At 44.4% G+C, this 26,265-nt stretch overlaps 1 non-coding gene and 1 pseudogene across 1 annotated transcript in view; both read left to right on the top strand.

The window, feature by feature from the left end:
* The first annotated feature begins 6,461 nt into the window (after nt 1–6,461).
* Nucleotides 6,462–26,265, top strand: part of LOC103351033 (formin-2) — a 67,451-nt gene continuing 47,647 nt past the window's right edge. Inside the window, exon 1 of the transcript XR_016219025.1 lies at nt 6,462–8,221. This is a non-coding gene — a transcript (formin-2). The remainder of the gene's footprint in view (nt 8,222–26,265) is intronic.
* Nucleotides 16,197–25,518, top strand: LOC127483489 (HIRA-interacting protein 3 pseudogene; annotated as a pseudogene).

Genomic DNA, 26,265 nt, shown 5'->3' with positions numbered 1-26,265 from the left:
CAAAGTCATCAATGAATGATCAGTCTTTCTCATGATGCTCTCTCTCTGGTTCTGGCTCCTCTGCCTCCTTCCTCTACTTGAAAGAACCCTTATGTGAGGCCCATCAAGATAATCTAGGATAATTTCTATATTTTAAGCCCAGCTGATTAACTGCCTTCATTTCCCCCTCAGCCTCGTTCCCCATTACCAAAGCTACTCCCAGGACCCAGAGTTCAGGACACAGACAGCTTTGTGGGTCCTCTGCTCTGTCCTTGCAGGGGCTGAAACCAAGAACATCAACCTTTGAGTCTGCAAATGGTGCAGTGGCTTGGTCACATTTTCCAAGTGTCTTCCTCTTAAAATGATATTCAGTGTATTTAGACCTCTATTTTCCTCTTTCTATCAAGTCAAACTCTGATATTCCTTAAATTAAACCTTTAAAAACCAACTCCAAAAGTATAGACTGATACTTCATATCTTCTCATCTCCCAACATCCTGAACAAATAGTCCTCTTTTGCACTGGTTCATTAAATTTATAATCAGTGCCTAGAATACACAAAATCATGTGGAAGTATAGAGGAAAAGCATTATAAGAAGCATCAAGATTGATTTTCTGGGCTTAGTTGAGTGTTGAAAAACCACGTAAATTTTGTACCAAAAGAGTTCTCACACAAGCTACCTGTCATTGGTTACAAAGTGGCTGCAAGAGAATTTTAGTATATTCTATGAACTGAAATTTGTGTATTTGTGTCTTCATTTTTACTTAGTTCTTACTTATCAGTATATTAAGCAAGAAAGGTGTTTCAAGCTGCAGACAAAACATTGCAAAGGAAGCATTCTTCAACTACTGAGTCTTTTATCCACAACACAGCCCTCTGTATATTAATTTCTTACTAGTTTTGTCTTTAGAATGTTTTATCAATATCTTTTTGCCACTGAACAAACTACATTACAGACTCAGCAAATCTCAATGGACCTTCCACAGGTCATTCTGAATGGTTTTGACAACTCACTTTGAGAGGATCCATTCAGGTAGAAAGAAAATGTCTTTTCTGGCACAGGGTATGTCCAGAAACTCCATACGAGATCTCTTCAGCTTCCAAAGATTCTTTGTGTGACATAAGAAGGAAAGAAAGAAATGCTTTCACATCTTCATGTCTTCTTTTGTCTCTCAGTTGCAAACAATCTTAAACATTTTGAGTAATATGTGTTGACAGTTAATGCACACCTGTATACTTAGGGAGTTTTCAATGAAAGCCAGTGAGCTCTCCAGAGGGTGAGGTTTGAGGCATTGATGTTCCATTTGCAGCAAGAAGGAGCTTATGGGGCCTACAAGTCTTTACCTTCACTTTGACTCTCTTTTTAAAACTAGAGAATGTATTGGAATGTATAAATATTATTTTAATTCATATATGTATTTAAGATGAAGGATGAAACTTCAACTTCCTTTAGAGCTAGAAAAACTTTGTGGTACATTCTGTATGCTTGAAGAAAGCAATATTTTTTTTTTCTGTTTTGTAGACATTGTATTTCCAAGTGATGCATTGATGATAAAATTAATGATGGTGGTAAAACTTGAAGGCTGGGACTGGTGTTGTGGTGTAGCAGGTTGAAATGCTGCCTGCAATCCCTGTATCTCTAATAGGCACTGGTTCAAGTCCTGGCTGCTCCACTTCTGATGCAGCTCCCTGTTAATGGCTTGGGAAAAGCACCAGAAGATGGCCCAAGGACTTGGGTCCCTGCCACCCAAGTGGGAGACTCAGGTGGAGCTCCTGGCTTTTGGCTTCAGCCTGGCTTAGCTCTGGTCATTGTGGCCACTTGGGGAGTAAAACAGTGGATGGAAGATCTCTCTTTCTCTCTCTCTCTCTCCTCTCTGTTAACTCTGACTTTCATATAAATAAATCTTAAAAAAATTCCTTGAAAGCTACATAACTACATTTTTAGGGGATACACAATTACCCCCTATCAAAGAGCTCTGGGAATTGTGCCCTGATTATCAGAACAACGCTGGTAAGAGCAAGGGTTTTATATATATAGCTTCCAAAGATTCTCTCTGTGACATAAGAAGGAAAGAAAGAAATGCTTTCATGTCTTCATGTCTTCTTTTGTCTCTCAGTTGCAAACAATCTTAAACATTTTGAGTAATATGTGTTGACAGTTAATGCACACCCATATACTTAGGGAGTTTTCAATGAAAGCCATTTTTATATATATATAAATTTATATATATAAATTATTTATATTTGTTATATAAATATTATATATAAATATATATATTTTATATGTGTGTGTATATATGTTTAGGGTTAGGGTTTTATATATAATATATATTGTATAATACATTATCTTATAAATATTATTTTTATATAATATATTATTGATATATATTATCAAGGATGTAGGGGTTTGGATTATTTACATAGAACATATAATTTCATGGAACTTCAAAGTCTTAAAGCAGAACTGATGCCCTATTTAAGGTACTTGGTATTGTAGTGTTTAGGTTTTTATATGTCCTGTTAGGTTCTTCCTTCAAGTTTCTGATTTAGTTTACTAACTGAGAAATGCTTGCGCAACTTGGATTTCCTCATTCTTTCACTCTCCCAGTAAGTCTTCACTCTCCCAGTAAGTCTTCATTGACTGTCAGCTGCAGGAGGCTTCCTGCTAAGGCAGCTGTCTTACCTACAGCATTTCTGACATTTTGGGCTGAATTTTTCTTGGTATATGTGTTTGCCAGAGGGCTTTTCTGTGCAGTATGTTTATCAGCATCCCTTCCACCCATTGTGGCAACCAAAAATGTCTCCAGGAAGAGCTAAACGTCCTGTGGGGAACGGAATAATCCCTAATTGAGAAGTGCTGATGATAATGGCAAGGGGGAATGGATACTGGTGGTGGGGTAAGTGGACAAATAAATGGGAAGAAGAGATATGCAGGAGATGATGGATTAAATTTCAAAAAGGTTGGATCTGACCAGGGGCATGGTATTCTCTCTAAAGTGGGTTCAGGGTCTGGAATGTAGCAGTGAGGTCATGACTGACAGGTGGTTTTGGGATGCAGCAGCTAGGAATTGACACCAGGGCTGAAGAGGTGTTTTTTTTTTTTTTTTTTTTTTTTTGTAAGATCATTCACTTGATGTATAAAAAGATGAACTGAATAACCAGAATGCAATGGAGTTGCTCTGTTAGAAATTCTAACGCATTCCACCAAGGTTATACAAAAAAGAAAAAAAGTTCCATATATTTCATAGTCAATTAAGAGAGTTCTGGATGAAGAGAGTAGAAAGAAGAAAAAGCAATGATAGGTAATTCAGAGAAACAGAGAGAGAAAAGTGAAGAAAAGGAGGATGGTTCATTTAGTGTTTATTGAGTACCACCGATCATTACATGATTTTAACTTCAAAAAAGCTTGGAAATTCACGTATTCTTGCAAACCGCTTTTTTCTCTACTGGTTTAGCATGAAGATGTTCCAACATATAGAAAAGTTTAAAGGTTTTACCAGTGCATATCCATAAATCTACCACATTAATAATGGATTTAACATTTTTTGTTTCATCACTTGTCTGAACATGCTTCAAAACATCTTATTTTTGATGCATTTTACAGTAAATTGCCGAGATCCATATACCTCATTAAACTATGTCAGCAAATGCATTATGAACTTAGAGGCCATTTATTTAAAGTTTTCCAACATACTTTTGCTCATTTTATTTTTAAAAACTGTAGGGAGGGAGGGAGGAAGGAGATATCATTGTATTCTTTAGAACTGTATCTATGAACCATATTGATTCTGTTAAAAACTAAAGATTAAAAAAAAGCAAAAAAAAAAAAAACCTGCATTGAATTGTCTCTGCTGTAAAATGAGAGCTACTGAATAAGTTCATACACAGTTTTTGTGATCTTTGATTCTAATTATGTGAGTTTTGCAATAATTACAAAAGGCTAGATTTTCTTTTCTGAATCCTGGCACTTAGGATCTGGCTGGACACAAATTAGGGTGTCTACATATTTGTGAAATGCACTTTTTTTTTTTTAAAGAAAAGATCAATTTATTATTTATTTAAAAGGCAGAGTTATGGAGATAGGGAGAGACAGAAAGAGATCTCCCATCTACTGGTTCACTCCCGAAAGATATTATCCATCTTCTGGTTCACTCCAAAATGGCTGAAATGGCTAGAGCTGGGCAAGATAGAAGCCAGGAGGCTGCAGGTCTTCCTTGTGGGTGCAGGGACCCAAGCACTTGGGTCATCTTCCTCTGCTTTCCTCAGGGGCATTAGCAGGGAGCTGGATAGGAACCAGTGCTCATATGGGATGCTAGTGTCACAGGCAGCAGCTTTGACCATCTGTGCCACAATGCCAGTCCCCATGAAATGTACTTCTGCAGAAATGACATTCTTTCCTGGTTAAATGGAGATGATGAGCCTAGGCTGTGTCTCCATCATCTTTGAAACTACTGAACACCAAGAAATGCTTTTACCAAACTTTAAGGTTTGCCTTTATTACATTCTTCTCTGTCCCCTAAGGAATAAAAGATGTGACGGCATTATAAAAAATTTGGACTAAATTTGTAGGTTCAGGTATTGCCTCTGTTGCTATGTGACTTTGGACAAATCTCTTAACCTCTCTGAGCCTTAGCCTTTTGCATTAATTATTTTTGGAGGAACTACCTACATTTGATGTTCACACTTGTGACTTTTCCAATCAACCTTTGCATGTAATAGAGCTTGGTCAAATGTGACCTGATGCACAAGTGCCATCTATTGTTTCCCATTCAAAGAAGGTGAAAAAAAACCCCAGTAGTCCCTTTTCTCCCTGCCTCTCTTTCTCCTCTCTCACTCCTTCCCTCCCTTCATTCTTTTGTCTTCTGAACTTCTGGAGTGTGTCGTAGAAACAAAAAAGTAGGGAAACAAATAGTTTAAAATCAAAGATGTTCTATTACGGAAGGGCAAAAAATAAAAGATTCAAAGTGCTTCAGCACTCAAAGAAGCAGACATTTGTAATAACCCCAGGCAAACTGTGCCCTCTGAGGAGGCTGGATTCTAGGAGAGCAGTCTTGTCAAAGAGAAGAAACAAAGGCTTTTCAAGTACTCCGGAATTGCTTGGAGATTGGGATACTACCCTGGCAAAGTTATTAAAGTTGATTCTTGCAAACTATTCCAAAAGGCCACCTAAGGACGTCTGGCTACCTGCCCTAAGTTTCCCTCATTTTTAAGAACGTAGTTTGTAAACGGCTACTACTAATAATGGCTACATGTGTGTTTATATCGGTGACTTAGAGGAATAACTATCTTGATAGATGGTTAAGGATGGAGTTTTAAAATGTTGGTTCATAGGAAGCACACACATTTGCTTGCCACATTTAAACTGTGTGTTATAATATGTAATACTTTTCCCTCCTCTGGGTTTACTTTCAGGATATTGACCAATTGGATAGCTATTCCATATTTTCAATGTCATTAACAAAGAACTTCTAACAGATGCTTGTATCATTCATTGTGAATGTCATTTTAGTGTTTGTTTTCTGCTTGTTGTTTTAAGTATACTTAAAAATAGGTAGGTCAATGTATTAGTAATTAAAATATGATGTAACTGACCATGAGGAAAAGTGTGTATGGAGACCAGCACCTTCAAAAACTTCATTATAGCAGGAAATGTGCTGGGAAACGTTTGCTTGGGAAAGTGGTGGCTTATAGATAACATCTGATTTCATGTTTGTGCCAAGTGTGTTTTCTTTTCTTTTTCTTTTTGTAGTCAGCCACAATAGTGACATGTATGCACCCTTTTTGAATACAAATGCTGTTTAATTTATGTGGTAAACACCTAGAATTTTGGAGATTAGCATTTTAATCAAGTCTAGTCTCAGTATTTTCTGCCTCCTCAGCTCCTTTTTTTTTTTTTTTCTGTCAAAAAAAGTTCAAATTTTGGAAATGACAGCCAGTGTCCTTTCATGGAGAATCAAGGTCCCAGAGTGAGTCGTGAAAGCTGCCACTGTGAGTTGTAACCTGTCCTAAATCTCATGCTGGAGCAATTATCCAAGAAACAGAGCCATCCATTCAGCAAATTGTTATTGAAGGGCCAGCCACACAGAAGCAGGCAGAGAGGGGGTGGGGTGGACATGTGTCTGGCCATGACATTACAGCACCAGTAAACTAGATGTTTTTCCTCGTGTAAAATTTTCTTTCCCCTTTTTTTGTGTAACTTTCCTCATGGCAGGCCCGGGAGCTTTGAAGTTCGGTGTGCATCCTGCATCTGAGGACCTCTTCGCTCGCGGACAATGCATTCAGTTCTCACGGTGGAGATTAAAGTCGCCGAGATACAAGAAACGTTTTTCGCGCCCGAGTTCAGCCTGGAGCCAAGCGGGGGCCTTGGGGGCGGCGGCTGCCGGCGGGGAGCCAGGCCCGGGCTGCGTCCCGCGCAGCCATTGGCGGGCGCCGCCGCGCGCTGCACTGAGCATGTTCACGCCCCGCCGGCTCCGGGCCGCAGCCGCAGCCGCAGCGAAGGCAGCCGCGGGAGCCGCCGCGCATTATGCAAAGCGGCGGCAGATGCGAGCGGGACCAGCTGGTCGCACGTCAGCTTCTCCTCCCAGCAGCTCGCCCCGCTGCCTGACTTACCCTGGAATAGTCCCCCGGCCCGGACTCGGGGCTGAGGAGGGCCGGCATGGCCTGAGTGCGCGGGGCGCGGCGGCGCAGCGGCGGGATTGCACCATGGGGAACCAGGAGGGGAAGCTGAAGAGGAGCGCAGGTGATGCCGCGCACGAAGGCGGCGGCGGCGGCGGCGCCGAGGGTGCTGTGGGGCCCAGGGATGTGGAGGCCACAAAGAAGGGCAGTGGGGGCAAGAAGGCGCTGGGCAAGCACAGCAAGGGGGGAGGGGGCGGCGGCGGGGAGCCCGGCAAGAAGAAGAGCAAGTCGGACTCCAGAGCCTCGGTGTTTTCCAACCTGCGGATCAGGAAGAACCTGTCCAAGGGGAAGGGCGCCGGGACTTCTAGGCCCTGCAGACCGGGGAGCTGGACAGAGCGCGCTCCCTGGTCCCCAAGACTCCAGACCTCAGCCTCTCGGCGGACGAGGCGGGCCTCTCGGATACGGAATGTGCGGACCCCTTTGGGGCGCCTCGCCCGGGGGATCATGGTCCTGCCGAGGCTGCGGTGGCGGTTGGGGCAGTTGCTGAGGATTTGGAACCCGCGGCGGGGGCGCAGGATGGACAAAGGACCAGTTCGGGCTCGGCTACGGACATCTACAGCTTTCTCTCGGCCACGGAGCAGGATGATATGCCCTCGGATATTGAGCAGGCGATACGCCTGCAGCAGCTGCTCCAGGGCTTCTAGGAGTCTGCAGCGCCCCCCACTGAAGCTCGCCCTCAACCAGGGGCCTTCCTGGGCCTGGACCGGTTCCTGCTGGAGCCGAGCCCCGGGGCTGGGGAGGCCCCAGGTAGTCCCGACACAGAACAGGCGCTGTCTGCGCGCTCGGATCTGCCTGGGAGCTTGACCGCCGAGCCCGCCGTGCCTGAGCAGCCACCATCTCCTGGCGCCCTCTTCGCCTCGGAGGCACTCAGCCTCCCGGAGGCCCAGCCCCCGGCCGCAGACTCGCCCTCATCCACGGCCTTCGCGTTTCCCGAGGCTGGGCCGGGGGAGGGCGCAGCTGGAAGCCCCGCGCGAGGGACCGGTGACACGGACGAGGAGGCCGAGGAGGAGGCTTTTGAGGATGCCCCCCGAGGCTCTCCAGCGGAAGACTGGGCCCCAGAGAGGGGAGAGGCCCGGCCGAAGTTGGGGGTTGAGCCCGAGGAGCTGGCGCGAGAGCCTGGAGCCCCCGCAGCCTCCTCCCTGCCCGGCAGCCCCTCGCCCAGTCCGCGCTGCTTCAAGCCCTACCCGCTCATCACACTCTGCTACATCAAGTCCACCACCCGGTAGCTCAGCTCGCCCAATCACTCCCCATCTCAGTCCCCCAGCCAGAGCCCCAGGATCAAGAGGCGGCTGGAGTCCTCCCTGAGCCGGGGACCCTGAACTGCCCTGGCCTCGGCAGCCGCCCCGGCTAAGAAGCACCGGACGGACGGCGGCCTCGTGGGCGGCCTCAGCCGCTCCGCGGACTGGACAGCGGAGGTGGGCACCCGCGCGCGCCAAGGCGGGAGGCTCCGCGCACCTGCTGGAGCGCAGGGCAGCCACTGAAGGTGGTGGTAGGGTGTCCCCAGCGTTGGCCGCCAAAGCGTCTGGGTCGTCCACGGCTGCGGAGGGCTTCCAGAACGTATTCACAGGTGAGCGCGCCCTGCCTCTGGCTCTGGCTGGCACATCGCCTGCCAATCAGGGCTTTCCCCTGCCGCCCGCCCTACCCGGGATCTAAAAGGTCGTGATCTGCTAATGGCCTGTTTCTTCCCAGGGAATCTTTTCCTCCCAGCTCACTCCCTAGGTGAAATGGCTTTGACGCACTTGTTGGTTTTCTGTTTTCTGACAAGTTCTGAAAAGGAACCGCTTAGTTGTGCCTGTCCAAATCACCCCAAAGGGCTACTCTGCTTCTTTCACCTCCAGGATACATGCTGTTCTTAGCTTCATGCCAGGGAGAGAAATGATTCATTCATTCATTCATTCATTCATATTCTCTCTCTCTGTCTCTCTCTCGCCTTGTTAGTTAAACCGCCATCCTGCACTTTGCTTCCTCATCCTCCCAAGCACTAGAAGGAACAAACTTGTTTATGGTCCTTTCACAAGTGTCCTTATTGGTAGCACAAACTGTTCCAGACTGTCTAAAGGTGGTTTCTGACTGCTCTGGTTTCCATGGATATTAGTCATGAGTTTATGTATCTATGCAATACGTGGTTTCTATCTTGCAGCCGTCAGGTGCTGTGAAGTGGTCATTGGTATTTGCTGATGTAAGCCAATACTATTAGAAAATTAGTTAACGACAGAATGATTAGGGGTGATTTCCTTTGGTTTCATGGTCCAGGCAGGACAGGCTGTAGCTTGGAAATAAAGAGGAGCAGGCCAAGCCCACATCTGGTGGAACAGGTACCTCTCCTGCTTGACATTTGTTATAGACTCACACCCAGGGCTGCAGAAAGCACAGGGAAAGGGTCAGTTTATGTGCTAAGTGATAAGAAGCAGGGTGGGTTTATCCATTCTTCTAAGTGTAATTCCAGGTTCCCAGGTCTTACCTTTAGAGTCCATAGGTACAGGGCTGGTTTCATGTTGACTTAATCTGTACTCTTAGTTATGAAATGAAACCAAGAGTGTTAGAATTCAATGACTAGGAGAAATATGAATGTTATTTGAATGTTGATAGGTTTGTGATAAATTTGTGAATGTAAAATTTTCAGATGCAACTTGAAAATGTTAAAATCTAATAAACAGGTTATTGATAAAATATTAGATGAAATTTCTCAGTGAGGACAACTATTTCTTATTTGACTAAATGCTGTTAATTTTGTGGTAGCTACTTTTATTGACTGCATTTTTATGAATTATCTTTTCCATTTATAAAATGTTACATTTAATATTAACCTCTATGTTCATTTTACATGCTCTTTTTTTGCTTCCTTTCATGTCCCATCTTTATTGTATAGTTTGTAGCCTTATCTCCACTAGATATATTATTTAAAAAAACCAGAAAGCAAAGCAACACAAATTTAAAGCATTTTTAAATGGAAGAACAGAAAGTGTTTGAGGTAATTTTTTTGAATTTAATATTAGTGATAAGTCATGTATTTTTTCCCTTAGCTAGCGATATAATCATTCGTTAATTTTTTTTTAATTTTTTGACAGGCAGAGTGGACAGTGAGAGAGAGAGACAGAGAGAAAGGTCTTCCTTTGCCGTTGGTTCACCCTCCAATGGCCGCCATGGCTGGCGCGCTGCGGCCGGCGCACCGCGCTGATCCGATGACAGGAGCCAGGAGCCAGGTTAATTTTTTAAAAAATAATTCACCATGATTGAGATGATCAATCATTAGCATTAATGACTACTATCTGTAGTAACATACAACTTTTAAAATGTATTCATTTAGTTTATTTAGCAAATGCACACACACATATACTCATATATGCATATATTCACATCTGCATATACATATGCATATATACATGTATCCTAGGCAGCCATAGTGAACACGCTATATTGTATGTGATACACAGTTCATTAAGTCATAGTTCTGCCTTCCCAACGCTCATTGGCAAAGGGAAGAAAAGACATGAAATAAGAACAGTGCATGGGAATATATTTATATAGATATGCAGAATGTGCTAGGAACATCAAGGATGCATTAACATTTCTCCTTGTCAGGGCAAGAGGACTTGCCTGGATGATTGAACAGAGTCCTGAAAGGGCCTAGGATCCTAAAGAGCTTGAAGTTTTGTTTTCTTTATTAAAAAAAGTGTGTTCCTGAATCTTCCCTTTCCAGATTTGAAATCTGGGACTCTGGAAGGAGTCCTGTTCAAGAATCTCCTCTTTATTGACCTCTTAAGGCAGCCTGCTTTTACTGTTGAGGAAAATTGCGGAGTTAGTTATTTTAATATGGGTATCACCTACTTTGTATTTGATGATTAGATAAAAATGGTTAGTGACCAGCAGATATCTTTTCATTTTTTAGGATTTATTTATTTATTTGAAAGGCAGAGTTACAGAGGCAGAGAGAGAGAGAGACTCCTCCATTTGCTGTTTCACTCCCCAAATGGCTGCAATAGCCAGGGCTGGGCCAGGCTGAAGCCAGGAGCCAGGAGCTTCATCTCGGTCTCCCACATGGGTGCAGGGGCCCAAGTATTTGGGCCATCCTCTACTATTTTCCCAGGTACATTAACAGGGAGTTGGATCTGAAGTGGACAGCAGGGACTTGAATTGGCGCCCATATGGCATGTAGGCACCACAGGCAGTGGCTTTAGCCACTATGCCACAGCGCCGGCCCCACCAGATACCTTTTTTATGTAGCAGTTTTCATTTTTTTAAAATATTTTATTTATTTGAGAGGTAGAGTTACAGAGAGAGAGGGAGAGACAGAGAAACGTCTTCCACTGCTTCACTCCCCAAATGGCCGCAGCAGCCAGATTGGAGCCAGGAGCCAGGAACTTCTTCCAGTCTCCCACGCTGGTGCAGGGGCCCAAGCGCAAGCACTTGGGTCATCTTCCACTGTTTTCCCAGGCCAGAAGCATAGAGCTGGATTGGAAGAGGAGCAGCGGGGACTTGAACTGGTGTTCATATGGGATGCTGGGGCCACAGGCATAGGCCTAGCAGCTTAGCAGCGCCAGCCCCAAATCTTGCGTATGTTAACTTGCCCATTCAGTGACATTCAGAAGAGAAGAATCCGTAGGTTTAACCTAATCTTGTAACTGGTGAGAAATGAAGGTAGAGAAAAGGAGAAAGAACTTTCTCAAGGACACCCTGTGATTCATTCAGAAGCAGAGCCAGAAATAGAAGCTGAGTCTACTGATTGCTAGTCTGAATGTCTTATTACTCATGTTTGGATGTTCAATGCTGTAAGACACTGTCTTAAGGAAAAGCTATTTTTGAGTTAAAGCCTTCACTTAAAAGATTTTCCAGCTTCTGTTTTTCATAGGTGTGCTGTTTTAATGGTTGAACATCTGGCTTTCCTTTGGTTGGATAAGGCAGATTTTCCCCAGGAGCTCTCATAGAAGCTCTTCTTGTGGTGGTAGAGTGACTCCAGGTAGACAAAGGTGTCAGTTTCTCAGTTGTTAACTTTTTTTTTTCTGATCTGCTGCCACTTTTTTTTTTTTTTTACCATGCTTTGCAGTTAACGTCATGGGTGTCTTGGAAATTACAGGAGGCTTGGGGAGTCCTCTCACTGGCCTTCGGGAAATTGTGTTTGACCTTCATCTTGCATGTATTTGGATCAGTTCATTGCCAGCTGCCTTTGTTGAAGCAGGTGATCATTATATCTATAAGCATCTTTTCTTTTTACGCTTTAGAATGAGGGTTGCCAGCTCTGCAGGAAGGAACAGATGTTTCTGTGCTTTTTACTGCTTCCAAGTGGCAGGGAGAAAATTCAAGTGAAAAGTGATTTCTATGGCATATGGTTGTGTCTCTTTGGTAGATATAAAAACATTTTGAAATGAAGGAGACCAAAACTTTATCTTGTTCTAGTTGTTAAGAAACTGGTGATGTTTTAGGCTGTTGCATTTAAGTATTTTAGAGTTAATGTGTTTGAAATACATCTTCTACAATGTTCAGTAGAAAAATTTCCTTCTGAAATCTGAGAGGTTCCTTTACCCATTATGCGAACAGAAGCTTGATACAGAGTTTTGCAATTAAAGCTTAGACTTCAAACGTGTTAAATTTGTGGTGCTAAGTCGTCTTTCCAAAATCTATTATCTGCTTTTCTCTCTCTTTTTTTAAATGCATGAAATGAAAATTTAATGTGTTTTGAAGGTCTTAATGTTGTCTTCAAGCACATCATTTTCCAATTCATGAAAACATCAGTGATGCCCCTCCATAGCTATTGAAGTGTGCGGCCTGGTGGTCTCAGTCGATTTCTGAGTTTTTGTGTCTATATAATTTTGTGTTTGGCTCTTTGCTTTTAGTCATTTATTCTTTGAGCTATCTGTAGTTCCTCCCCTGCCCCAATTCCATATAATTAGATTTTTCTGATCAATTTGTTGTTGGCTTTTAAATCCCGTAATTATGATTCTAGCTATACTTATTACATGTTTACTAAATTCCAGGCTATATGTTGGTAACTACATAATTATCTCTAATCCTCACAATAGTCTTAATGTATAGCTGTCTATAAGAGAAAAGGATTGATGGGGATGCTTTTATTTTCCCTAAATACTACCTCAATGGGTTCTAAATTTTTAGGTTGAATTTGGCAGTATAAACTGCGAATGGGAATTCTGGTTTTTTTGTTTTTGTTTTTTAAAGATTTATTTATTTGAAAGTCAGAGTTACACAGAGAGAGGAGAGAGAGAGAGAGGGAGAGAGAGGTCTTCCATTCGATGGTTCACTCTCCAAATGGCTGCAACGGCCGGAGCTGTGCCGATCTGAAGCCAGGAGCCAGGAGCTTCTTCCAGGTCAACCACGTGGGTGCAGGGGCCTAAGGACCTGGGCCATCTTGTACTGCTTTCCCAGGCCATAGCAGAGAGCTGGATCGGAAGTGGAGCAGCTGGGTCTGGAACCGGCACCCATATGGGATGCTGGTGCTTCAGGCCAGGGCGTTAACCCGCTGTGCCACAGCGCAGGCCCCTAGGAATTCTGTTTTTAATCATTTTAAAGGTCTTAATGTTGTCTTCATGAACATCATTTTGGTCTGAAACATTCTTTCTCCTTGCTTCTTTAGGTCTGTGGCTTGGATTGAAGTCCAGTACCGCAGTTTAATGATAAGTTTAATGGCTGCTTTATGAGCTGATAACTGGCCTAGTTTTAAGTGCATTTAAACATTTGGTTATAAGCCATGGGTATTCAAAATGGAACAGGTGCTTTTAGTGCTTTTCCTTCTGATTCTATTAAAAGTGCTGAAAATATACAGTTGGAAAATGATAGCAGTAGTTATTCTAACTACTATTATTCTAAGTATTTTTGCATCTTAGTTTTGCTGCTTAGCCAAAGGACTTTCAAGTAATTTTTCCTCATATTTATGAAAGTAGAGGAATAATTTCCAATGAATAATATTAAGATCCGATGAAACAGTGACTACAAAGCCCTCATAAATCTGTTTGGTATATAAAAGGCACTCAGTTGGTACTGACTGTTTTGTAAGCTGATTTATTACCTTAATAAACTTCATTGTTCAAAGCAGTCAGAGCTAAATTTGTTAGAAGAAAATAAAATGACTCTGAAATTGTATACAAAACTTGACAGGATAGGAATTGACTAGATACTAGTTTAAAATTTCTATTTCTTAGTGGACGTTTTACAAATTGCTTATTTTTCAAATATGTATCGTGTTTCCTTTTTCTTTCCTTTTTGGTTTTAAAAGTAAACATATTTGTGTCTATAGGTTAATTTTCTTGGAGGTTTGTATAAGAAAGCACATGATGTGCTTTGATACATGATGGCTATGACATTAGGGGCGGGTGCTGGTTTGTAAAGCAGAGGTGGGGAAGAGGAAGAAGCAGCTGCCACTTCCTCTATATGTCTATACAGCATCTGTCTACAAAGGCCTGACTCTGCAGTCTTATTCTTCATTGATTTCCTTTATAAACTTTCTACTTTAGAGACACTAATCTTTGTACTGTTCTATGAACAAGCATTTCATTTTCCAGATTTTGTGTGTCTTACCATTTTACTCTCGTGGAACACAGAAAGCTGAAAAGGGTTGATGGAATTAACGTTTCCTCTTTGTTTCTTGAATAGCAAGACCTAATCGGCTGTCATCTCAGGGTCTCTGTACATAAGGTCTGTATGATACTACCTGTGCTTCTTAGATTTAGAAATTCTTTTGGTTTTCTTTTTGCCTTTTTCTCCCCCCTCCCTGTTTGCCTGATTGCTTATGTCTCATCTACTCTTGTATCAACCCACTCACAAATATCTATTCTGTCCTATGTTGTGTGTTGTCAATGGAATAGTAGAGAGTATATTGAGGTCTTGATGAATACTTGTTCAACAATTTTTGGGAGGAGTGATACAAGCAGATTGGTGGTCCAGGCTTCCTTTGTGCAACTAAAAGTAGTTGAATTTAAGCTGGAAAGTTGTGAGCTTTGATGGGTGGCTAAAATCAATGATTGTCATTGAGGTGTGGTTCAATCAGTGGTGAAGGTAGAATGCTACTTGGAAAGAACTTGTGTTGAGAGAATACCTATTTGTGTTCTGTAGGTTAATTTTTTTTTTTTTGACAGGCAGAGTGGACAGTGAGAGAGACAGAGAGAAAGGTCTTCCTTTGCCGTTGGTTCACCCCCCAATGGCCGCTGTGGCCAGCCCATCGTGGTGATACGAAGCCAGGAGCCTGGTGCTTCTCCTGGTCTCCTATGCGGGTGCAGGGCCCAAGCACTTGGGCCATCTTCCTCTGCACTCCCAGCCACAGCAGAGAGCTCAACTGGAAGAGGAGCAACCGGGACAGAATCCAGCACCCCAACCGGGACTAGAACCCGGGGTGCTGCAGGATTAGCCTATTGAGCTGCGGCCCCGTCAAAGGGTAATATAGTTTACGTTGTGTAACTTTTGTCCAGGCAGGCCTGGAGCTGTGAAGTCCCCTGTGTACCTGCACTGAGCCTGCTCCTGCCTGCGTGCCAGGCCTCAGCCACAGCTGCAGCCCTGCTGTCAGGGAGGCACAGTGCATTTTTCAAAGCAGCCCAGGTGCCAGCAGGGTGCGCTTCAGCCTCTCCTTCCTCTGGCTCCCACCACTGCCTGCCTTGCCAGGTGAGTCCCCTGGACTGGGTGGGGCAACGTGGAGGACAGGGACAGCCTGATTTTCCCAGCCTAGGCAGCAGGATGGCAGCGGGGGACACAGAACAGGAAGGTGCCAAGCAGCACAGCTGATGCCACTTATGAAAGCAGCCATTGGGGGGCCCAGGGAGGCGGGGCCACGAAGGAGGGGAGTGGGGGGGCAAGAAGGCTCTGAGCAGGTGTGGCCATGGGGATGTAGGCAGAATCCTGGGAAGATGTGTTGGACTCTCAGGCACTGCATTCTGCGGAGCTGGACTGAGCTCACTCCCTGGTACCAAAGACTCAGGACTTCAGCCCCTTAGGGCAGGAGTCTGGCCCATCACGAAAGAATTCTGGAATGGTTCTGAGTGTGCTGGTCCAGGGAGCAGTTGGGGTGGTCCGCGAGAATTCGAAACCAGTGGTGGGGTTGCGGAAGGGACCCAGGGCCAGGTGGGGTTTGGCACTGAGTAAGAGGATCTGCTGTAGGACGTCCTGCAACCCTGTGCCTCTTGGACCTGCTGGATTTTTTCTGGGGTCAGACAGAACTACCATGGGTCTGGGCTACCTGTCAGGAGGGGCGGTGAATGTCCCAGGAGGGGACCTGAGTGGCTGGAGCCCAGGCTGTTGCCTCCCTGCACTGAATCTCTGCGCTGTTTCAAGGCTGCCCACCCATCATCCCCTGTTACGTCAAGACCACGCTCCTGGCCGCACTGCTGGCCCAGTGGCTTCCTGTCTCAGGTCCCAGTGTGAGCCCCAGGAGCAAGAGGCCTGTGGATTTGTAACTGAGTCTGGACCCTAAACAGTCGTGGCTTCCTCAGCGGCCCAGACCAAGGAGCACGAAGCGGCCGCGTCTCTGCAGGAGCTGTACTGAGAATGTGGGCCCCTCTCACCCGTGCCAAAACTGGCAAAATTGCTGACCTCAGCGGACCACAATGATGCGGGTTCCCAGGTGTGCGTTTCCCATGGCTGTGAAGGGCTCTGGGAAGGTGTTCTCAGGTGAGCTCGCTGTCCCCAGCTTCTTTCTGTCTCTGGTGTTTTTTCAAGAAAGTGATCTGCCAATGTCCTCTTCATAGGAAAATTGTGCCTCCTCTTCTCTCACCTCCTTGGTGAAATTCTTGGGAAAGAGAAAGATGTTCATTCCACTGCTTCATTCCCTGTGTGGCCACGACAGCTGGTGCTTGGACACCCAGAATTCTGCCTGGGTCTCCCATATGGGTTGCAGAGACACAGCTATTGGTTCCATCGTGTCCTGCCTTCTGATGTACATTAGCAGGGAGCAGGATCTTAAGTGGAGCTGCCCAGCCAAGACTCAAACTGGTGATCCAACATGGATGCCAGTGTTACAAGCTCTGAGTTAACCTGATTTGCTACAATGACAGCTCCAGGAAAAAGTTTTTAAAGACAAGTTAATATAGGGGCTATCGTAGTGGCACAGTAAGAAAATCAACCACCTCTGCTCCATCACCACACATGGGCACCAGTTCTAGCCCCAGCCCCCTCACTTCAGATCCAGCTTCCTGCTTGGGAAGCTGGATGCACTTGGGAAAGCAGTGGATATTGTACCAAGTACTTGGGTCCCTGGCACCCACATGGGAGATGTTGATGAAGCTCCTGGAACCTAGCTTGGCCTGGCACATCCCTGGTCACTAGAGGAGTAAATCAGCTGATGGAAGATCTCTGTCTCTCCTTTTCTCTCTGTAACTCTGCCTTTTAAGAAAATGAATAAATCATTTTAAAAACGGGTTACGGAATAAAAAGACTTGATTTAAAAGGTTTTCCATTATTTTGTTCTTCTTCAAGGCGTACTCTAATGGTTGAACTGTTGGCCTTCCTCTGGTTGCATGAAGGGTGACTGCTGGCCAGGAGCAGAATTTCTCCAGGCAGCTCTCATGGACGTTCTAGCTGTGGCGGCAACTGCCGATGGACACAGACCCCAGCCATTGATTGGCTCATTGATTGTCCTCCACTTCCACACTTGATTCTTTTTTTTTAAAGAACCTTTATTTACTTTTCCTTTTTTTGAAGATTTATTCATTTATTTGAAAATCAGAGTTACACAGAGAGAGGAGAGGCAGAGAGAGAGGGGGATGGAGAGAGAAAGAGAGTTTTCTTTTCCAGTGGTTCACTCCCAAGATGGTCAGCAGTTGGAACTGTGCCAATTTGAAGCCAGGAGCCAGGAGCCAGGAGCTTTCTCTGGGTCTCCCACCAGGTGCCTGAGTCCACGGAACTGGGCCATCTTCTGCTTTCACAGGCCATAGCAGAGAGCTGGATTGGAAATGGAGCAGCCAGGTCTCAAACCAGCACCCATATGGGATGCCGGCATTTCCAGCCAGGGCAATAACCCCCTGTGCCACAGCACTGGCCCACCCATTTTTTTTTTAGATTTATTCATTTATTACACTTGATTCTTGACATTGCTTGCTATTTTACAATTCTCTTGGAAATTACCAGAGACTAGGGAATTCCTAGATGTTTACTTAGGGAAATTGCTTTATGGCCTTCATTTTGTATGAATTTTAACAGATTATTCCCAACTTGTTTTGAAAGAAGTCATCATTTTATTCATAAGCATATTTTCTTTTTAAAACATCAAATGATGGGCTGTCTGCTCTGCAGGGGGGAACAGATTTTTGTTCTGCTTCTAGCTACGTTTCAAATGCAAGGAATAATTTAAATGAAGAGGGATTTTTTTTTAACTTTTATTTAATGAATATAAATTTCCAAAGTACGGCTTATGGATTACAATGGCTTCCCCCCCGTAATGTCCCTCCCACCCGCAACCCTCCCCTTTCCCACTCCCTCTCCCCTTCCACTCACATCAAGATTCATTTTCGATTCTCTTTATATACAGAAGATCAGTTTAGCATAAATTAAGTAAAGATTTCAACAGTTTGCTCCTACACAGAAGCATAAAGTGAAAAATAATAGATGATTTTTTAAATGATGATGAAATCAGATCAGACCTATTGTCATGTTTAATCCCAGTGAGAGTCAAGTTGGGAATTAATAATTTCTTTCTTTTTTTTTTTTTTTTTACAGAATATCAGTTTAGTATACTTTAAAGATTTCAACAGTTTGCACCCACATAGAAACACAAAGTGAAATATACTGTTTGAGTACTCGTTATAGCATTAAGTCTCAATGTATAGCACATTAAGGACAGAGATCCTACATGAGGAGTAAGTGCACAGTGACTCCTGTTGTTGACTTTACAAATTGACACTCCTGTTTATGGCATCAGTAATCTCCCTATGCACCAGTCATGAGTTTCCAAGGCTATGGAAGCCCCTTGAGTTCTCTGACTCTTATCTTGTCTAGACAAGGTCATAGTCAAAGTAGAGGTTCTCTCCTCCCTTCAGAGAAAGGTACCTCCTTCTTTGAAGACCTGTTCTTTCCACTGGGATCTCACTCACAGAGATCTTTCATTTAGGTTTTTTTTTTTTTTTTTTGGCCAGAGTGTCTTGGCTTTCCATGCCTGAAATACTCTCATGGGCTTTTCAGCCAGATCGGAATGCCTTTAGGGCTGATTCTGAGGCCAGAGTGCTGTTTAGGACATCTGCCATTCTATGAGTCTGCTGAGTATCTTGCTTCCCATGTTGGATCTCTCTCCCCTTTATTTGTTCTATCGGTTAGTATTAGCAGGTACTAGACTTGTTTATGTGCTCCCTTTGACTCTTAGTCCTTTCATTATGATCAATTGTGAACTGAAATTGATCACTTGGACTAGTGAGATGGCATTGGTACATGCCACCTTGATGGGATTAAATTGGAGTCCCCTGGTATGTTTCTACCTCTACCATTTGGGGCAAGTCAGCTTGAGCATGTCCCAAATTGTACATCTATGAATAGGGAATTTAATGGCAATTTTTGTGTCCCCTTGATAATGATAAAAAAAAAAGTCTACAATGAGATCGAGACCAAAGATTTATATTGTTCTAGCTGTTAAGAAACTGATGATGTCTTAGTCTACTGCATTTAAATATTTTACAGTAAATTTGTCTGAAATATGTATTTTTCAGTGTTGAATGTTCAACATTGCTTCTGAAATCTGACAGGTTCCTCAACACATTCACTGGTCCAGACGGTAGTTATAGGCCTGGCATTAATGTTTGACATATAGCATGTTAAATCTGTGATGCTAAATCACTTTTTTTTTTCTTTAAAAAACAAAGAATTTTTATGTATTGGAAAGGTAGAGTTAAAGCGAGGAAGAGACAGACAGACAGACATACACACACACACACACACACAGCTTTGATCAAATTTGTTTTTTTCCCCAAATGGCCACAAAGCTGGGGCTTGGCTAGACCGAAGCTAAGAGCCTGGAGCTTCTTTGGGGTCTCCCACATGGGTGGAGGAGTCTAAAGACTTTAGCCATCTGCTGCTTTTCCAGTTGTATCAGTAGGGAATTGGATCAGAAATGGAGCAGAGAGGTCTTGAACCGGCACCCATATGGGATGCCAGCTTCACAGGTTGGGGTTTAAACTTCTATGCTGTGATGCCGGGCCAGCTAAATCGCTTGTCAAAAAGATTTATTTATTTATTTGAAAGGGAGAGTTAGAGAATAAAGGAGAAACAGAAGGAGAGAGAGAGCGAGCTTCCATCTGCTAGTTTGCTCTTTGAAAGGCAGCAGTGGCCAGGGCTAGGTCCAGTGGAGACCAGGAGCTTCTTCTGTGTCTTTCCTATTTGGGTACAGGGGCCCTAGCATTTGGGCCATCCTCTGCTGCTTTCCCAGGCACCTCAGCAGGGCACTGGATTGGAAGTGGTACACCCGAACCTGTATGGGATAGCATCACAAGCAGTCTTACCACGCCACAGCATGTGCTTAACTGGCCACTGCTACACGGCTTATGATAGGAGCCTTTCAAGATGCATTATGTGCTTATTGGTCTTATGGTAAAAACATGGTATGAAATTTGATGTATTTTTAACGTCTCAGTGATCTTCATGCACATCATTTGTATGTCTTCTGACATGTGTAGCCTGCGGAACTCAGTGTGCTGCTTCAAAGTTTGGTGTCTACAATTTTATGACTGTTTCTTTGCTGTCAGCCATTTATTCTTAGGGCTGTATTTAGTTCCCCTCCCCAGTCCCTCGTAATTTGTTTTTGACTTAATTTGTCACTGGCTTATAGCAGCTTATTTGGGATTTTAGCTAATATGTATTAGAAGTATACTAAATGCCTCTGTGTTGGTATGTATCCTAACCATCTGTAACCTTACACAAGGCAGGAAGTACAGCTGTTCATCCTACTTTCCTCAGCAACCCAACACTTGGGCAAGTAAGCCAACTTGCATATGGGATTCAGCTGGTAAGTTGCCCATGGATATGGCTATGTCTTTAACAGGCAAATCTATTTCTGAAGTCTATCAAATAAAAGCAAGGATGTCAGTGAATATTCAGAGCACTAGCTCATCAATAAAACGTACAGACTTTACAACTGTCATTATGGGATTCTATTTGTCTTTGCTAAAGGTGTCTAGGTTTCATGTCAGCAGAGAATGCTTCATTCTAGGCATTCACATTTTCTCCAGGAGCTTGCTAAATTGTTGCACTGACATTTTTCATGGCCCAGGAGCATTAGAAATAGCCCCTGAATAGGTGAACAAGTCTAGTTAACTTCCAATATATGAATGAAAGAGTCATTCTTGTTGTATAGAATGTGGATAAATGGAAAGAGATTTATAGAGATGCTATCCTTTCCTCCTGTAGAATGGCTTCCTGAGTTCTATGTATGAGTAGAATTTTGCAGAATAATTAGGGACTGAGAACACTAGTTTTAACTAAATTTATCTTGTTCTCTCATTGTTTCTTTTGAATATGATTGGATCACTGTGAAGTACTCCAAAGTTTTAGTTATGTATTTTAAAGACCACTTGATGAACTGAGGACTGGCTGAGTTTTAAGTGTATTTAAGGATCTGGTTGTCAGCTGTGAGTATCTGCAATAGAACAGTTGCTTGTAGTGCTCTTCCTTCTGAAAGCCCAGTGGGAGGATGGTAGCAATAGTTTCTATAACCACTGTTATTCCAGGTTTGTTGTATCCTAGCTTTGACATTTAAGGGAATTCAGGCAATTTTTTCATATAAGCATGAAGACAGTGGAGTTATTTCAGATGAATAATGTTAAGATCTGTGTACAGATTGGATACAAAGCCCCTGTCACTCTGCTTGGTTCATAGGTTCGGACTGCTTCCTGAACCTGATTTATTGCCTCAATAAATTTCATTGTTCAAAGTGATCAGCACCAACTTTCTTAAACCGAAAGATGCTGAAATTGCAAACAAAACCAGCCAGGATACGAAGTGACCAGACAGTGCAAATATTTTTTAGTCCTTAGGGTTTTTTGAGGAATGATTATTTTATAAGTATGCAGTACATCTTTCTTCACTTTTAATGTTTGTAAGCATTTCTGTTTCTTTCTCAGGAAGAGAAAGGAGGTTTGGAGAAGAAAGCCTAAGAAAGTGATGTGGCTGGGAGAATATGGGTAGGTGCCGGTTTGTAAAAGAGAGGTGGGGAAGGGGGAGCAGCAGCAGCTGCCACCCTCAATGTGTAATCCTACACAGGCTCTGGCTTGCACAAGGCCTACCTGTGCTGCCTCACTCCCCTTCATCAACTCCTGCCAGCAGACAAGCAATCCTGCTGGCTGCTCAGTGAGCCTGCACTGCTTTGCCTTCTCCAGGTCTTTGTCTTAGAGTCTTACCCTCTTGGAACACAGAATCTGTCTCAGGATTCAACATCAGGAAAGGGCTGGGTGAATCAGAGGGCCTCTGTTTCTTTTCCAGCTGAATCTGATTTCAGCTCAATGTTGCAGTCCTGTAGTTGAGGTCTATAGATTATATGTGCTGCTTTGATTCTGAGGTTCCTTTGGTTTTATTTCTTGCTGTCGTCTACCTTTTTCTCCTCCTTCACTGCTTGCCTGACCCCATCTGTCAGTTGTCTACTCTCCTATCCACCATTCACAGGTATCTATTCTGTGCCTTGTCATGTGCAGTCAATACCATAAGCATTAAGTAAGCTGAAATATAGAGGAATATTTGTTTTTCTGTTTTCCAAGGTTAGGGTGCGAGGGGCATAAGCAAGCTGAGTATCTATGCTTCCTGTGGACACTTAATGAATTTAAACTGGAAAGTTGTTACACATTTCAGTCCCTAGTATGTATGATGGTTTGTGAGGTGTGATTGAGTGAGTTATGAAAGTCGAGTGTTGGTTTGATAGAGTTAGTGTTGAGAGAACCACACCTATTCTTTATTCCGTAGGTTAACTGTATAAACAGTTACCATAACTCTCAGTTTCTACATACAGATTTAATTGGTAAGGAAAGAAGAGGCAACTGGAATACAGTGGTCCATTCTCCACTGCCATCCCAGACACATGAGCAGGGAGCTGAATCATAAGTGGAGCACATGGGACTCGAACCAGTGCCCACGTGGGATGCTTAGACACTAGTTGCTTAAACACTACTGAGCTATTTCCTTTTTAATATTATTCACTTAATTATTTCTAATTCCACTCATTTGTTGCAGCTATCAGGATATTTTTATGGCTGTCAGTAATATTGCTTTTGTTTTTTAAAGATTGATTTATTTATTTGAAAATCAGAGTTACACAGAGAGGGAAGGAGAAGCAGAGAAAGAGAGAGGTCTTCCTTCTGCGGATTCACTCCCCAGTTGGCTGCAATGGCTGGAGCTGTGCTGTTAATAAACCAGGAGCTATGGGCTTCTACTGGACACATGGTTTACAAGTATTTTCTCCATTTGTTCAGATTGCCTCTTCCTTTTATTAATTCTTTCTTTTGCTGTTGGGAGCTCCTTAGTTTTTTTTTTTTTTTTTAAATATGTACTTATTTGAAAGAGTTACACACACACACACAGAGAGAGAGAGAGAGAAGTCTTCCATCTGATGGTTCACTCCCCAGTTGGCTGCAATGGCTGGAGCTGTGCCGATCTGAAGCCAGGAGCCAGGAGCTTCTTCTGGGTCTCCCCTGAGGGTGCAGGGGCCTAAGGACTTGGGCCATCTTCTACTGCTGTCCCAGGCCATAGCAGAGAGCTGGATCGGAAGTGGAACAGCTGATTCTCGAACCGGCACCAATATAGGATGCTGGCACTTCTGGCTAGGGCATTAACCCACTGTGCCAGAGCACCAGCCCCGAGCGCCTAGCTTTATGGATTTTTTTTGTCTATTTTTGCTTGTATTGCCTGTGGTCTTGGGGTCTTATCCGAGCAGGCTTTGCTTATGCCAGTGTCTTGTAGCATTTCCTGAATGTTTTCCTCTAGGAGTTTGGTTTAGGTTTCAGGTCTTCTATTTAGATTATTGACCCATTTTGAGTTGATTTTTGTATAGGATATCAGGTAGAAGTCTTGTTTCTAACAACTGCATATGGAAATCTGATTTTTTTTTCCCCAACGATTGATTTATACCTTTGAAAATCAGAGTCAGAAAGAAAGGGGTGAAAGATAGATTCTGCATTCGCTGGTTTACCTCTCATCTAGATGTTTGCATTGGTTGGCACTGGAGTCGGCCTAAGCCAGGAGCCAGGAGCCTCCCTTGGGGTCTCCCACATGGGTGTCAGGAATCCAAGCACCTGGCTCATCCTCCATTGCCATTCCCAGGCCATCAGCAGGGAGATGGATCAGAAGCAGAGTAGCTGGGACACGAACTGGTGCATATATGGGATGCTAGACCCATAGATGGCAGGTTCACACACCACAGCACAATGCCAGCCCTGGACATTCAATTTCCCTCCCAAAAAACACCATTTGTTGAAGACTGTCCTTTCATCAGGACAGTCTTCATTTGTCAAAGATTGTTTGTAGATCCAAGGGTTAGTTCCTGTGGTTTCTATTGCACGGCTCTGCACCTCTGTTTTTATACACCTACTAGGCTGCTTTGATTATATATGCCCTGTAATATGTCTTTTTTCCCCTCAAAAACTTGTTATTTATGGAATGCAAAGTTACTGCACTTCAAAATACATCGGCAGGAATATAGTGATTCCTCTGTATCCCCTCCTGCTCACACTTCCACCCTCTTCCTCATCCCTTACCAATTCCCAGTCCCGTTCTCAACTAAGACCCATTTTCAATTAACTTTATACATAGAAGTCCAACTCTGTACTAAGGAAACAGCTCAATAGTTTACACATACACACATAAAACTGTTCCTCAACAATTGGTACAACGGCAACAGTTGGTAAAAGGATTGGAAACAGCAAGGCAGGAGCAACAGAGGGAAAGGTGAGCCCAGGAGGAGAGAAAGCTAACGGGGGACTCGGGGGACAGTGGGGAAGGGCAGATCCAAGAGGCAGGCGGCATTGGGTGTGACAGTGAGAGTGACTGGAGTGAGGATGAACCACTAGTGCTTAGGAAAAGAAAGGCCAGGACCCAGAACCAGGGTGGAGAGCACAGGGGGAGCTGCAAGGATAAGGATGAGAACTGCACCTTGGTGTCCACTGCTGCAGGCACCACGGAGACAGCCACCTGGCTGGGAGGGGGGCCTGCAGGGAGCACAGCGACTTGGAGAGGGAGGGGAGCAACAGTGAGGCAGGGGACAGCCTCAAGGAGGAGAGGAAGAACGCTCTTCCAAGAAGAGCTCCAAGAAAGGCAGGACACGAAGTGCGTCTTCCTCCTCAGACGGAAGTACAGAGCCCCAAGGTGGGAAAGCTGGTGCCAATCGACTTGGTTAGGACCCCCTGGCTGTGAGGAGGCTGAAACGCTACATCCGACCTGTGGTGCCCATCGCAACTCTCAGAAGCTGCTGGGCTCCTGTCGCTCCCACGAGGTGCGCCTGAGTGTTGTCTGGGCCGAGCTGGAAGCTCTGGCATGAGGGGTAACCCTTCCTTAGAGAAGTGCCGGGCCCTGAAGGGGCAGCAGGAGGCGGCAGCCAAGGTGGTCTCCCTGGACGTTGCTGACATCACCAGTGGTTCAGGCTGGCCACGCAGACACACAGCTTGGAACCCCACAGCAGCTACCCCCAGGAAGCTGCACTGCAGGACGGACCCTAGACTAGGAGGAAGGAGGGCCTCGCCTGGCCCCCACAGACTGGACCCACATGAGTGCCATCATCAGCAGTGACCGCGACAGTCCCTGAGCTCCTCACCCCCAGGAGGACCCTTCCCACCTGTCCAGATAGGAAGTCTGCAGAGCACCGCGAGCTCTGTGCCTGCATGGGGCCAAGGTGGCTTTCCCTAGACAATGCTGCAGCCCCAGGCATGCAAGCTGTTAGGACATAACTTCCTTGCTTTACAACCTCTTTCCAGTGTTCAAAGGGTAAAGCAATGTTTGTAATTACCTCAAAAAAAAAAAAATAAAGCAGCATGTGACACCTGTGTTGACCAAGGACTGGGAGGTAAAGGGGGGGGGGGTCCGCCCAGCCTAGCCAGGCAGCAGCTGCGCCCCACCTCCCACCCCAACCCGGGTGCGAGCTGTAGGCCCCGCGGGCCTGTGACCGTTGTCAAGTCCAGGTCAGTGGGTGCTGGGTGGAGGGAGGATGAAGGCGCCTCTGACATCATGTCGTCTCAATCATAGCAGCAACAAGGACACTTGTGAGCAGTGGAGGGTGCTGGCCTCCACCACATGGGTCTTCCTGGCACTGGCCTGGGCAGCAAAGGACAGGATCCCAGAGCCACAGCCCACGTCCAGCACAATCTTGTCCTTGAAGTCGGCATGGTTCTGCAGGGTGGCGCGCAGGTGGATGTTCGTACTCCCATAGTCCTGCATCATGTTCTCCTTACTCCTTATTATGATCACATGAAAGAGTGATCAGTTTTATCAAATGCTTTCTCTGCATCTGTTGAGATAATTATAAGGTTTTTGTCCTTCATTTTGTTAATGTGATGTATCACATTGATTGATTGATTGATTGATTGTGAATATTGAACCATCCCTGCATACCAGGTTAGATCCCACTAGGTCCAAGTGAATGCTCTTTCTGATCATGTAGGATTTGATTGGCCAGAATTTTGTTGAGGATTTTTGTGACTATGTTCATTAGGGAAATTGATC

The sequence above is a fragment of the Oryctolagus cuniculus genome, chromosome 13 (assembly GCF_051225735.1).
Source record: "Oryctolagus cuniculus isolate XC-2025 breed Fujian yellow rabbit chromosome 13, ASM5122573v1, whole genome shotgun sequence".
Taxonomy (NCBI): Eukaryota; Metazoa; Chordata; class Mammalia; order Lagomorpha; family Leporidae; genus Oryctolagus; species Oryctolagus cuniculus.
This window is presented reverse-complemented; position numbering and strand designations above follow the sequence as displayed.